This window comes from Oncorhynchus gorbuscha, linkage group LG23 (genome assembly GCF_021184085.1).
Source record: "Oncorhynchus gorbuscha isolate QuinsamMale2020 ecotype Even-year linkage group LG23, OgorEven_v1.0, whole genome shotgun sequence".
In the NCBI taxonomy this organism is placed as follows: domain Eukaryota; kingdom Metazoa; phylum Chordata; class Actinopteri; order Salmoniformes; family Salmonidae; genus Oncorhynchus; species Oncorhynchus gorbuscha.
Genome location: NC_060195.1, coordinates 8,828,769 through 8,844,617, shown reverse-complemented (window position 1 = coordinate 8,844,617; position 15,849 = coordinate 8,828,769). Strand labels below are relative to the sequence as shown.

General features: G+C 46.2%; 1 protein-coding gene across 1 annotated transcript in view; it reads left to right on the top strand.

The window, feature by feature from the left end:
* Positions 1-224: 224 nt before the first annotated feature.
* cplx2 (complexin 2) overlaps positions 225-15,849 on the top strand; it is a 40,760-nt gene continuing 25,135 nt past the window's right edge. The window contains exon 1 of the mRNA XM_046325108.1: positions 225-311. The gene's annotated coding sequence lies outside the window, so the exon portion shown is untranslated. The remainder of the gene's footprint in view (positions 312-15,849) is intronic.

The window sequence follows — 15,849 nt, the reverse complement described above, 5'->3', positions numbered from 1 at the left end:
ATACATTACCAGAAATAACCATTTGGTGTCAATCTACTAAATCCGGACTATATAAAGTTGATTTGAACTATTCTAGGGGATACAAAAATGCGATCCGTGTATGTTGTGATATTTTCAGTATCTTTCTTTGGCGAAGCTTGAAGTGGTAGTATGAATAGAGAAGGGGGCGGTAGGGAGAGGAAAATAGAGGAGAGAGGGGGTAGACTGAGGGCGTGCGATACTACTGGAGCATTTAACCGTGGAGGATACAGACAGACTGGTTGGTTGAGGACCGAGAGAGCCGCTGCCTGACTTTCTCCAGTCGCTCGAAGGTTTGTAAAACTACCTATCAATTCATTCTGAGCAACAACAATTTACCATAGCTGGAACACGTTTTGACTTTCCACTTGACTGGTACTGAAACCAGCTAGGGCTACTGGTAGTGCGAACAGAAGTCGAAGATGGAGAAAGGGTTGGGCACGCGATGGTTTCAAGGCGTGTTGAGCTGTTAGTTTCAGCACGGTGTTGTTGGAAGAAGACAAGAGTGCTCATGGTTGTTGCATATTTTGCCCCCCTAATCTCGCCGTAGGTGAGGGGGGATTTTTGTCCTCCTCAAAGCTATTGAGCGCGGTTGAGAAAGGAGAGATGCGTGTGTGTAACGCTGATGTTTTTCCCGGAATGGGCAGTTGTTGTGCAAGCATTAGATAGTCTATTGAGATGCTCTGTTCGATGAGCGATTGGTTTGAACAAAATATTGACATGTCTATTGTGTTGTTTAAGTTGTACATGCATGTTATATGTTGTATGCGTAGACCAAGGTGTTTTTGTTGACGGTGTAGGTTACCAGTCTGTTGAAATGAGCCACATTCAGGTTATGGACACATTAAATATTTGAAGTGATGCTAAATTGATTAGCCAATATATGCATGCTATATGCACTCACAACGTGTGTGTGTGTGTGTGTGTGTGTGTGTGTGTGTGTGTGTGTGTGTGTGTGTGTGTGTGTGTGTGTGTGTGTGTGTGTGTGTGTGTGTGTGTGTGTGTGTGTGTGTGTGTGTGTGTGTGTGTGTGTGTGTGTGTGTGTGTGTGTGTGTGTGCGTGAGAGAGAGAGATAATGTAAACATAAGTAATAATAATAAGCCATTTAGCAGACGCTTTTATCCAAAGCGACTTACAGTCATGTGTGCATACATTCTATGTATGGGTGGTCCCGGGAATCGAACCCACTACCCTGGCGTTACAAGCGCCATGCTCTACCAACTGAGCTACAGAAGGACCACAAGTATACAGACTACAGAAACATCTAGTACACTGGTCCACCAATTAACCCTTGTTGTTGAGAACTGAAGGATGAGTTCAACATTTACAGTCAGTGCCAGTGTTTCACCATTAGCCCACCAATGGTAATACTTTTGACAGTTGCTTGTAGCTGAAAGCAACATCCTCCAGCCATGTAAGTACAGTAGCCTATCAGAGCTTGGAGGCAGCCAACCCTACAGTTCATTCATGCAACCCTCATTCATGTTAAGTGCGAGAACCTTTTGGACAAAGATGCCATAATATGCAGTGAGGTCATATAGAATGCTTTGTTTGCATCCAATGCTAAAATGTTCAAGTAAAACACCTACAGTGTATGTTGTGACAATTTGTATAGCTGTAATATTAGCCTACAGGAAATGCCACACAGGCTTGCCTGTCACCTAGTTGGAAAGAGATTAATTGTCTTGTCAATAGTGGGCTGATGATGACAGATGTGGAGATGGAGAGTTTGATGATTCCTGTGTGAGTTCTATTCTGTCAGCTGAGGAGATAGAGGAGGGGAGAAGGAGAGAGAGGTGGAGAGAGTGAGAGGGGGGAGAGTGAGAGAGGGGAGAAGGTGAGAAAGGGGGAGAGAGTGAGAGGGGGAGAGAGAAAGAGAGAGGGGGAGAGAAAGAAAGAGAGAGGGGGGAGAGAAAGAAAGAGAGAGAGAGAAAAGAGAGGGGGAGAGAGAGATAGAAAGAGGGAGGGGGAGAGCTGCTGAACCACAGAGGACTCAAACTGATGAATTATTAATACAATCTCCCACAGAAATAAACCTCAATCAAGATGTTGTGAGATGTTTATAATGCAATAATGAAAACAATAAAAAACTACTGTTACAATTACCTGGACAAATTGTCCCTGTGATGAGGATGTTACCATGCTGGTTCAAAGGAATTGCCTCGATCTGTATTTCCGTAGCCAGTAGACATATTGTTTGCCAAATGGCACCTTATTCCCTATATAGTGCACTACTTTTTACCAGTGTCCCAAAAGGCACCTTATTCCCTATATAGTGCACTACTTTTGACCAGAGGAGCTGATTGTAATTGAATAGAGCTTCTAGAGCTGAAATGAAACCAGGTAAGTGATAATGATTCTAATCTATCTGAAATGGTATGCTGAAGGTCCCTAAGAACTTCATGGATAGAGATTCTAATCTATCTGAAATGGTATGCTGATGGTCCCTAAGAACTTCATGGATAGAGCTTCTAATCTATCTGAAATGGTATGCTGATGGTCCCTAAGAACTTCATGGATAGAGATTCTAATCTATCTGAAATGGTATGACGATGGTCCCTAAGAACTTCATGCCGGCTCTAAGGATGTTATCTGTGGTCTTATCATTCCTTGCCAGACTTGTCTTGCTGTAAAGTGCCTAGACCCTTGGTACATATATTTGAAAATAAAAATGCACGCACGGAGGTGTACACACACACACACACACACACACACACACACACACACACACACACACACACACACACACACACACACACACACACACACACACACACACACACACACACACACACACACACACACACACACACACAGCACAGTAACACAAATAGTAGTGACATCATATACACGTGCAGACCAGGTGAGATATACAGTTATGATGATGGGTGGTTCAACGATTGTATCCATAAGTAGTTAGCAGCTAAACGCGTGTACGTGACCAATGACATCTGCTAAACGCGTGTATATGACCAATGACATCTACTAAACGCGTGTATATGACCAATGACATCTACTAAACGCGTGTATATGACCAATGACATCTACTAAACGCGTGTACATGACCAATGACATCTACTAAACGCGTGTATATGACCAATGACATCTACTAAACGCGTGTATACGACCAATGACATCTACTAAACACGTGTATACGACCAATGACATCTACTAAACGCGTGTATACGACCAATGACATCTGCTAAACACGTGTATATGACCAATGACATCTACTAAACGTGTGTATATGACCAATGACATCTACTAAACGCGTGTATACGACCAATGACATCTACTAAATGCGTGTACGTGACCAATGACATCTACTAAACGCGTGTATGTGACCAATGACATCTACTAAATGCGTGTACGTGACCAATGACATCTACTAAACGCGTGTATACGACCAATGACATCTACTAAATGCGTGTAAGTGACCAATGACATCTACTAAACGCGTGTATGTGACCAATGACATCTACTAAACGCGTGTATGTGACCAATGACATCTACTAAACGCGTGTATATGACCAATGACATCTACTAAACGCGTGTATACGACCAATGACATCTACTAAACGCGTGTATATGACCAATGACATCTACTAAACGCGTGTACGTGACCAATGACATCTACTAAACGCGTGTACGTGACCAATGACATCTACTAAACGCGTGTACGTGACCAATGACATCTACTAAACGCGTGTATATGACCAATGACATCTACTAAACGCGTGTACGTGACCAATGACATCTACTAAACGCGTGTACGTGACCAATGACATCTACTAAACGCGTGTATACGACCAATGACATCTACCAAACGCGTGTATATGACCAATGACATCTACTAAACACGTGTATATGACCAATGACATCTACTAAACGCGTGTATATGACCAATGACATCTACTAAACACGTGTATATGACCAATGACATCTACTAAACGCGTGTATATGACCAATGACATCTACTAAACGTGTGTATATGACCAATAACATCTACTAAACACGTGTATATGACCAATGACATCTACTAAACGCGTGTATATGACCAATGACATCTGGTAAACGCGTGTACGTGACCAATGACATCTACTAAACGCGTGTATACGACCAATAAATATTTGATTTCACCTCACTAATATTTGCCCTTTTAGTGTTTACAGTAACACTGCTGTTGTTGTTGTTGTTACACTAGGTTTTGCAGATGAGGACGTTGAATCGTTTTGACGGAGGCTAATTAGACCCCACAGTGTAGAGAAGGGGGGGTTCCCCAGGTACCTCTCAGCAGGGGGTCAATAAGACAAGACCCCGCAGGGGTGGGGGGGGTTGTTCAATGAGCTGAAACATTCACATTCTTTCCAACCTTGCAGATAGAAATGTATTGAATAGAACAGCTGACGTGATTTTATCCTTTATTTAAACTAGGCAAGTCAGAACAAAAAAGAACACATTGTTATTTACAATGACGGCCTAACCCAGCCAAAACCCTAACCCGGGCAACGTTGGGCCAATTGTGCACCGCCCTATCCGACTCCCAATCACGGCCGGTTGTGATACAGCCTGGAATCAATCTAGAAGAAAAAGAAATGCACACCTATTTAGGCGAGGTGCTGGCTAGCGGATTAGACAACTTGAAAATACAGGAGAGCCGCACACTCACGGAGCTCAGATGCAAAAATGTAAAATCCAACGTTTCGACAGGCAAGCTGTCTTCATCAGAGTATAATGAGGCTGGAATCAAACCAGGGTCTGTAGTGAAACCTCTAGCACTGAGATGCAGTGCCTTTTAGACTGCTGCTCCACTTGGGAGCCCCTAAATCTGTCTCTTCATTTCTGTCTGATTATTCTGTCATGTTGCTCCCTCCCCAACAGACCCCGGGAACCTGGTTCTATGGTCACTGATAGGCCACTAACAGACCCCGGGAACCTGGTTCTGTGGTCACTGATAGGCCACTAACAGACCCCAGGAACCTGGTTCTGAGGTCACTGATAGGCCACTAACAGACCCCAGGAACCTGGTTCTGTGGTCACTGATAGGCCACTAACAGACCCCAGGAACCTGGTTCTGTGGTCACTGATAGGCCACTAACAGACCCCAGGAACCTGGTTCTGTGGTCACTGATAGGCCACTAACAGACCCCGGGAACCTGGTTCTGTGGTCACTGATAGGCCACTAACAGACCCCAGGAACCTGGTTCTGTGGTCACTGATAGGCCACTAACAGACCCCGGGAACCTGGTTCTGTGGTCACTGATAGGCCACTAACAGACCCCAGGAACCTGGTTCTGTGGTCACTGATAGACCACTAACAGACCCCGGGAACCTGGTTCTGTGGTCACTGATAGGCCACTAACAGACCCCAGGAACCTGGTTCTGTGGTCACTGATAGGCCACTAACAGACCCCGGGAACCTGGTTCTGTGGTCACTGATAGGCCACTAACAGACCCCAGGAACCTGGTTCTGTGGTCACTGATAGGCCACTAACAGACCCCGGGAACCTGGTTCTGTGGTCACTGATAGGCCACTAACAGACCCCAGGAACCTGGTTCTGTGGTCACTGATAGGCCACTAACAGACCCCGGGAACCTGGTTCTGTGGTCACTGATAGGCCACTAACAGACCCCAGGAACCTGGTTCTGTGGTCACTGATAGGCCACTTACCGGCCAGCAGCACTTCGCTTTCTCTCTTCTATTTCACTAGAGGAGGAGGGAACCCCTCGTGGGCTCATTGAACCACTCCCGACAAACAAATTAGCGCCACAGTACAGTACCAGACAGATGACTGAGGGATGTTTTTGAGACCGCTTTAAACATAATTTCTGCTCTTATGCAGAGTAACGCTCTCCTCTAGTCCACAACCATTGTAGAAGCACTGATGTAAAGCAGCTGTTCAAAATTTAAAAGTTCACTCTTAAGAAGGAAATGGAAAAACAGTGCCAAGTCAGTACGTGCCTACTAAGAGTCTGCCCAGTCAGTGCGTGTCTTGCTAGTGAACCTTTTGTTAAAGGGTGCTGGGATTAATGTAAACCCCTGAGTGAATCATGTGTTTGTATCACAATGGGTGTTGCTGATAATCACTTCCCTGACTGACAATAGGCCTCGCTAGGATAGGCCTCGCTAGGATGGGCCTCATGGGCCTCGCTAGGATGGGCCTCGCTAGGATGGGCCTCGCTAGGATGGGCCTCGCTAGGATGGGCCTCGCTAGCTAGGATGGGTCTCTCTAGGATGGGTCTCGCTAGGATGGGCCTCTCTCTGCTAGGATGGGTCTCTTAGGATGGCTCGCTAGGATGGGTCTCGCTAGGATGGGCCTCACTCTGATGGTTTTTGCGAGGATGGGCCTTACTCTGATTTATGGGTCTCACTAGGATGGGCCTCAGTCTGATGGTTTTTGCGAGGATGGGCCTTGGGCCTTTCTAGGATGGGCCTCGCTAGGATGGGCCTCACTCTAGGATGGGCCTTGCTAGGATGGGTTAGGATTCGCTAGGATGGGCATCGGTAGGATGGGCCTCGCTAGGATGGATTTTGCTAGGATGGGCCTCACTCTGATGGGCCTTGCTAGGATGGGCCTCGCTAGGATGGGCCTCGCTAGGATGGGCCTCGCAAGGATGGGTTTCTGCTAGGATGGGCCTCACTCTGATGGGTCTCGCTAGGATGGGCCTCACTGGGCTGATGGGCCTCGCTAGGATGGGCCTCGCTAGGATGGCTCTCGCTAGGATGGGTTTCACTCCTCACTGATGGCTAGGATGGGCCTCACTCTGATGGGCCTCAACCTGATTTATGGGTCTAGGATGGGCCTCACTCTGATGGGACCTTGCTAGGATGGGCCTAGGATGGGCCTCACTGGGCCTCGCTGATGGTTTGGGCTGCAAGGATGGGCCTTACTCTGATTTATTGTTCTCGCTAGGATGGGCCTCGCTTGCTAGGATGGGCCTCGCTACGATAGGCCTCACTCTGGATGGGTCTCGCTAGGATGGGCCTTGCTAGGATGGGTTTCGCTAGGGCCTCGCTAGGATGGGCCTTGCTAGGATGGGCCTTCGCTAGATGGGCCTCGCTAGGATGGGCCTCACTAGGATGGATCGCTAGGATGGGTCTCGCTAGGATGGGCCTCGCTAGGATGGGCCTCACTCTGATGGCTTTCGCTAGGATGGGCCTCGGTAGGATGGGTCTCGCTGGGATGGATTTTGCTAGGATGGGCCTCAACCTGATTTATGGGTCTTGCTAGGATGGGCCTCGCTACGATAGGCCTCACTCTGATGGATCTCGCTAGGATGGGCCTTGCTAGGATGGGCCTTGCTAGGATGGGCCTCGCTAGGATGGGCCTCGCTAGGATGGCTCTCGCTAGGATGGGCCTCGCTAGGATGGGCCTCGCTAGGATGGGCCTCACTCTGATGGCTTTCGCTAGGATGGGCCTCGGTAGGATGGGTCTCGCTGGGATGGATTTTGCTAGGATGGGCCTCAACCTGATTTATGGGTCTTGCTAGGATGGGCCTCGGATGGGCATCGGTAGGATGGGCCTCGATAGGCCTCACTCTGATGGATCTCGCTAGGATGGGCCTTGCTAGGATGGGCCTTGCTAGGATGGGCCTTACTCTGATTTATTGTTCTCGCTAGGATGGGCCTCGCTATGATAGGCCTCACTCTGATGGGTCTCGCTAGGATGGGCCTTGCTAGGATGGGTTTCGCTAGGATGGGCCTCGCTAGGATGGGCCTCGCTAGGATGGGCCTCGCTAGGATGCTAGGATGGCTCTCGCTAGGATGGGCCTCGCTAGGATGGGGGCCTCGCTAGGGTCTTGCTATGGGCCTCACTCTGATGGCTTTGGGCGCTAGGATGGGCCTCGGTAGGATGGGTCTCGCTGGGATGGATTTTGCTAGGATGGGCCTCAACCTGATTTATGGGTCTTGCTAGGATGGGCCTCGCTACGATAGGCCTCACACTGATGGATCTCGCTAGGATGGGCCTTGCTAGGATGGGCCTTGCTAGGATGGGCCTTGCTAGGATGGGTTTCGCTAGGATGGGCCTCGGTAGGATGGGTCTCGCTAGGATGGATTTTGCTAGGATGGGCCTCACTCTGATCGGCCTTGCTAGGATGGGTCTCGCTAGGATGGGCCTCGCTAGGATGGGCCTTGCTAGGATGGGTTTCGCTAGGAGATGGTCTCACTCTGTCTCTCTAGGATGGGCCTTGCTAGGATGGGTTTCGCTAGGATGGGCCTCGCTAGGATGGGCCTCGCTAGGATGGGCCTCAACCTGATTTATGGGTCTTGCTAGGATGGGCCTCGCTACGATAGGCCTCACTCTGATGGATCTCGCTAGGATGGGCCTCGCTAGGATGGGCCTTGCTAGGATGGGCCTTGCTAGGATGGGTTTCGCTAGGATGGGCCTCGGTAGGATGGGTCTCGCTAGGATGGATTTTGCTAGGATGGGCCTCACTCTGATGGGCCTTGCTAGGATGGGTCTCGCTAGGATGGGCCTCGCTAGGATGGGCCTTGCTAGGATGGGCCTCGCTAGGATGGGCCTCGCTAGGATGGGCCTCGCTAGGATGGGTCTCGCTAGGATGGGCCTCGCTAGGATGGGCCTCACTCTGATGGGACTTGCTAGGATGGGCCTTGGTAGGATGGTTCTAGCTAGGATGGATCTCGCTAGGATGGGCCTCACTCTGATGGTTTTTCGAGGATGGGCCTTACTCTGATTTATGGGTCTCGCTAGGATGGGCCTCGCTATGATAGGCCTCACTCTGATGGATCTCGCTAGGAAAGGCCTCGGTAGGATGGTTCTAGCTAGGATGGATCTCGCTAGGATGGGCCTCACTCTGATGGATCTCGCTAGGATGGGCCTCACTCTGATGGATCTCGCTAGGATAGGCCTCACTCTGATGGATCTCGCTAGGACAGGCCTCACTCTGATGGGCCTCACTCTGATGGGCCTCGCTAGGATGGTTCTAGCTAGGATGGATCTCGCTAGGATGGGCCTCCCAAGGATGGGCCTTGCTACGATGGGCCTCGCTACGATTGGCCTCACTCTGGTGGGCCTCGCTACGATGGGCCTTACGTGAGACCTAACAACTGCTGAGTCATATCCTCATCTGGCTGTTTGAACAACCAGGGAGGGAGTTCTCTGATGGGGTGACCAGCTCGTGCCAATTCGCTCCCACATCTTCCCATTGGCCCCTTTCACCCCCCGATCCGTGTTAGCAGACCTGAAGGGTCTGAATATACACTGTATAAGTTCTGACGGGGTGACTGGTAATAGAGATGTACTTCTCCTGTTCCTCCTGCAGCCAGGACACCCACACTCTCACTGCCTCTAGTTGATGTAAGAAGTGGTTGTCCTGGTAACAACCACTTAGACCTGTTGCTACGAAGCTAAACAGAGTGCTGTAGGAGGGAAGACAGCTAGGAAGACAGTTTGGAGCTCTGCACTGAACACAGTTCCAGGCACAGGTGCTGTATCCATTGTTTCTCCCTAAATATTATCACTAGAGTCATCACCCTTTAAAGGAGCATTGCTGAAGAGATGCGGGAGATGCAGTGCCTTAGATCACTGTGCCACTCGGGAGCCTAACGTAAAGAAAATAACTCCAGACAGGTTGTGTTCAGGACAGAGACAATTCACTTTCTGTCAGTTAGATGTTAATAGTTTTGTTTATTTGACAGGGACATTGACAATGTATTACAGATTGTAGCTACAGCTAATTATCATCTATATAAACCTACCAAAACCAACAAACTATGAATTCATTCATATGGTTGCTCACAAATCTCACACCGTGCACACGTCTGATGGAGTTTGCGTTGTGCTTTGCCTTTGTCACTGAAACATCTGTGGGCCTGGTTCAATGCACAACTGACAGGATATTTTTGATACAGCAATAGTTCAACCATCATTCTGCTATGAATTTTGTTTGAAGCCAATTTAGTCTAATTTACTGTTTTGTATGCTCTTGTCTAAACATTTATGCACATCCGATTCATCAGGAAATCATAGACTGGAAATAGGTCAGACAATTAATTTCACACACTGCACTTTTATGCAGAATATAAATAAATATGTATTTTTATCTTATTTATGGATAGGCCTTCATATTCTTCAACATGGACGTGTGCCATGTTGTCACATCATACACCCTATTGTGGCTAAAACCGGGCAGGACAGGACAGGGTAGGACAGGACAGGACAGGGCAGGACAGAGTTGGTCAGGGTAGGATAAGACATGGCAGGGCAGGACAGAGCAGGACAGGGTTGGACAAGGTAGGACAGGACAGGGCAGGACAGAGCAGGACAGGGTTGGTCAGGGTAGGACAGGACAGGGTAGGACAAGGTAGGGAAGGGTAGGACTGGACTGGATAGAAAAGGGATATCTTCACACCCGATAGGGAGGGGAGTGCAGGACAGGATAGGGCAGGGTATAACAGGGTAGGACTGGACTGGGTAGGACAGGGATATCTCCACATCCGATAGGGAGGGGAGGGCAGGACAGGGTAGGGCAGGGTAAGACAGGGTAGGACTGGGTAGGACAGGGATATCTCCACATCCGATAGGGACGGGAGGGCAGGACAGGGTAGGACAGGGTAGGACTGGGTAGGACAGGGATATCTCCACATCCGATAGGGACGGGAGGGTAGGACAGGGTAGGACTGGGTAGGACAGGGATATCTCCACATCCGATAGGGAGGGCAGAACCCTGAGTTTGAATCAATTGTAGATGATGTCAGATCCACTTTGTAAACCAGGGAGGGCTATTTTGAGTGTAACTTAATTACCCCCTTCCATTTCCCCTTACACACACAAACACACACACACACACACACACAGTAAGGCAAGGTCCCCAGACCTTTAACCCAGATGTTGCCAGAGACACAGATTCACTGATGGCACTTATGATAAAATAAAATAAATAATAATAATATGTTTCATTTGCGACTTTTAAGATACCCAAGATATTCATGAAGGTACCCAAATACCAGATACCCAAATCAAATAGCAAATATAAACATGACAATACTAAAAGCAAAGTGAATTACACCTTGGTTGATACGCTGTCAATAATGGCAATGGGTTACAGTCCAGTACTGTTACTAATGGGATACAGTCCAGTACTATTACTAATGGGATACAGTCCAGTACTGTTACTAATGGGTTACAGTCCAGTACTGTTACTAATGGGTTACAGTCCAGTACTGTTACTAATGGGTTACAGTCCAGTACTGTTACTAATGGGTTACAGTCCAGTACTGTTACTAATGGGTTACAGTCCAGTACTGTTACTAATGGGTTACAGTCCAATACTGTTACTAATGGGATACAGTCCAGTACTGTTACTAATGGGTTACAGTCCAGTACTGTTACTAATGGGATACAGTCCAGTACTGTTACTAATGGGTTACAGTCCAGTACTGTTACTAATGGGATACAGTCCAGTACTGTTACTAATGGGATACAGTCCAGTCCAGTACTGTTACTAATGGGATACAGTCCAGTACTGTTACTAATGGGATACAGTCCAGTACTGTTACTAATGGGATACAGTCCAGTACTGTTACTAATGGGATACAGTCCAGTACTGTTACTAATGGGTTACAGTCCAGTACTGTTACTAATGGGATACAGTCCAGTACTGTTACTAATGAGATCCAGTACTGTTACTAATGGGATACAGTCCAGTACTGTTACTAATGGGATACAGTCCAGTACTGTTACTAATGGCATACAGTCCAGTACTGTTACTAATGGGTTACAGTCCAGTACTGTTACTAATGGGATACAGTCCCGTACTGTTACTAATGGGATACAGTCCAGTCCAGTACTGTTACTAATGGGATACAGTCCAGTACTGTTACTAATGGGATACAGTCCAGTACTGTTACTAATGGGTTACAGCCCAGTACTGTTACTAATGGGTTACAGTCCAGTACTGTTATTAATGGGATACAGTCCAGTACTGTTACTAATGGGATACAGTCCAGTACTGTTACTAATGGGATACAGTCCAGTATTGTTACTAATGGGATACAGTCCAGTACTGTTACTAATGGGATACAGTCCAATACTGTTACTAATGGGATACAGTCCAGTATTGTTACTAATGGGTTACAGTCCAGTACTGTTACTAATGGGATACAGTCCAGTCCAGTACTGTTACTAATGGGTTACAGTCCAATCCAGTACTGTTATTAATGGGATACAGTCCAGTACTGTTACTAATGGGATACAGTCCAGTATTGTTACTAATGGGATACAGTCCAGTACTGTTACTAATGGGATACAGTCCAATACTGTTACTAATGGGATACAGTCCAGTATTGTTACTAATGGGTTACAGTCCAGTACTGTTACTAATGGGATACAGTCCAGTCCAGTACTGTTACTAATGGGTTACAGTCCAATCCAGTACTGTTATTAATGGGATACAGTCCAGTACTGTTACTAATGGGATACAGTCCAGTACTGTTACTAATGGGATACAGTCCAGTCCAGTACTGTTACTAATTTGTTACAGTCCAATCCAGTACTGTTACTAATGGGATACAGTCCAGTACTGTTACTAATGGGATACAGTCCAGTACTGTTACTAATGGGATACAGTCCAGTACTGTTACTAATGGGATACAGTCCAGTACTGTTACTAATGGGTTACAGTCCAGTACTGTTACTAATGGGATACAGTCCAGTACTGTTACTAATGGGATACAGTCCAGTACTGTTACTAATGGGATACAGTCCAGTACTGTTACTAATGGGATACAGTCCAGTACTGTTACTAATGGGTTACAGTCCAGTACTGTTACTAATGGGTTACAGTCCAGTACTGTTACTAATGGGTTACAGTCCAATCCAGTACTGCTACTAATGGGATACAGTCCAGTACTGTTACTAATGGGTTACAGTCCAGTACTGTTACTAATGGGATACAGTCCAGTCCAGTACTGTTACTAATGGGATACAGTCCAGTACTGTTACTAATGGGATACAGTCCAGTACTGTTACTAATGGGATACAGTCCAGTACTGTTACTAATGGGATACAGTCCAGTACTGTTACTAATGGGATACAGTCCAGTACTGTTACTAATGGGATACAGTCCAGTACTGTTACTAATGGGTTACAGTCCAGTACTGTTACTAATGGGATACAGTCCAGTCCAGTACTGTTACTAATGGGATACAGTCCAGTACTGTTACTAATGGGATACAGTCCAGTACTGTTACTAATGGGATACAGTCCAGTACTGTTACTAATGGGATACAGTCCAGTACTGTTACTAATGGGATACAGTCCAGTACTGTTACTAATGGGATACAGTCCAGTACTGTTACTAATGGGATACAGTCCAGTACTGTTACTAATGGGATACAGTCCAGTACTGTTACTAATGGGATACAGTCCAGTACTGTTACTAATGGGATACAGTCCAGTACTGTTACTAATGGGAATGTCTAAAAAAAAGCATGAGCTGACACACAACCAATAATGTGTGTAGAGGTGATGACTAATGGTAGTGTCACGCACTGGCCATAGAGAGGCTTTTAGTCTCTATTTTGGTTAGGCCAGAGTGTGATTAGGGTGGGCATTCTAGGGTCTTTATTTATTTTTTTTGGCTGAGTGTGGTTCCCAATCAGAGGCAGTTGTCTATCGTTGTCTCTGATAGGGAATCATACTTAGGCAGCCTTTTCCCCACCTTTTCCCCACCTGTGTTTGGTGGCTAGTTATTTTCTGTTTCGTGTTTTCTGCACCTGACAGAACTGTTTCGTTTTTTTCACTTTGTTATTTTGTTTGAGTGTTTTTTTGAGTAAAAAAGAATCGTGAACACTTTCCACACTGCGTTTTGGTCCACGCCTTTCGACGAGAGACGTAACAGGTAGAGGTGATGAGTAATAGTAGTGAACTATATAATGTGTAGAGGTGCTGACTAATGGTAGTGAACTGTATAATGTGTAGAGATCAGTGATCTTTTCCAAGGGCTCTTTGCGTGAAATTGATTGTATTTCTTTTTTTTTCAAAAGTAGAAGTAAAGCATGTTTTTCTCCATAATGTCGTTGTTGGCGACCAGATGGTACTTCACAGGAAACAGTAATAGATATGTCTTGTATGTCTGCTGATGCCCTCATCCATTAATTACACAACTCTGTGCAATCTGCTTTTAGTAAATGTCATCTTTCATCCGTCGTCTCAATGCTCCTCGAGCAAGAAGTTCGTCCCGTCCTCTCCCTGCAGCTAGCCATGGTGTTCGTCCCGAATGGCACCCTCTTCCCTATATACTGCACTACTTTTAACCCCTAACTTATAGGCCCTAGTCAAAAGTAGTGCACTATAAAGGGAATGGGGCGCCATTTGGGACGCATTCTCTATGTTCTAGTTGAGAGATACATTTTCTTTTGACAGATCACAGTCTCCGTAAACCTATAGAGTAGGGATCAAATCTAATGTGTGGTCCTGTCTGACGATACACCCCGAACAGGGTCAACCAGACAGGATATAACCCCACCCACTTTGCCAAAGCACAGCACCCCACACTACTAGAGGGATATCAACAGACGACCAACTTATTACCCTGGATGAGTATAGCCCATGAAAGATCTCCTCTACCAATCAGCAGTGGTGTAAAGTACTTAAGTAAAAAATACTTTAAAGTACTACTGAAGTAGTTTTTTGGGGGTATCTGTACTTTACTTTACTATTTAGATTTGTTTACTACTTTTCATTTTGCTTCACTAAATTCCTCAAGAAAAGTATGTACTTCATACTCCATATGTTTTCCGTGACACTCAAAAGTATTTGTTACATTTTCAATGGTTAGCAGGACAGAAACATTGTCTAATTCACACACTTATCAAGAGAACATCCCTGGTCATCTCTACTGCCTCTGATCTGGTGGACTCACTAAACACATGATTCCTTTGTAAATTATGTCTGAGTGTTGGAGTGTGCCCTTGGCTATCTGTAAATTATGTCTGAGTGTTGGAGTGTGCCCTTGGCTATCTGTAAATTATGTCTGAGTGTTGGAGTGTGCCCTTGGCTATCTGTAAATTATGTCTGAGTGTTGGAGTGTGCCCTTGGCTATCTGTAAATTATGTCTGAGTGTTGGAGTGTGCCCTTGGCTATCTGTAAATTATGTCTGAGTGTTGGAGTGTGCCCTTGGCTATCTGTAAATTATGTCTGAGTGTTGGAGTGTGCCCTTGGCTATCTGTAAATTATGTCTGAGTGTTGGAGTGTGCCCTTGGCTATCTGTAAATTATGTCTGAGTGTTGGAGTGTGCCCTTGGCTATCTGTAAATTAAAAATAAATGTCAAATGGTGCTGCCTGGTTTGCTTAATATAAGGAATTTGAAAATATACTTTAACTTTTAATGCTTAAGTATATTTTAGCAATTACATTTACTTGTGATACTTAAGTATATTTAAAATCAAATACTTTAACTTTTACTCAAGTAGTATTTTACTGGGTGACTTTCACTTGAGTCATTTTCTATTAAGGTATCTTTACTTTTACTCAAGTCTGACAATTGGTTACTTTTTCCACCACTGACCGCACGACCCCGAGGGGGGCGCAAAGCCAGACAGTAAGATCACATCAGTGACTCAACCCAGTCAATTGATGCACCCCTCTTTGGGACGGCATGGAAGAGCACTAGTAAGCCAGTGACTCAGCCCCCGTAACAGGTGAGATGAGTCTTCAGTAGGACTTAAAGGTTGAGACCGAGTCTGCGTCTCTCACATGGATAGGATATAGAAGGAAGCCCTGCTTAGAAATTCTAGGGACAATGAGGAGGCCTGTGTCTTGTGACCGTAGCGTACGTGTAGGTATGTACGGCAGGACCAAATCAGAG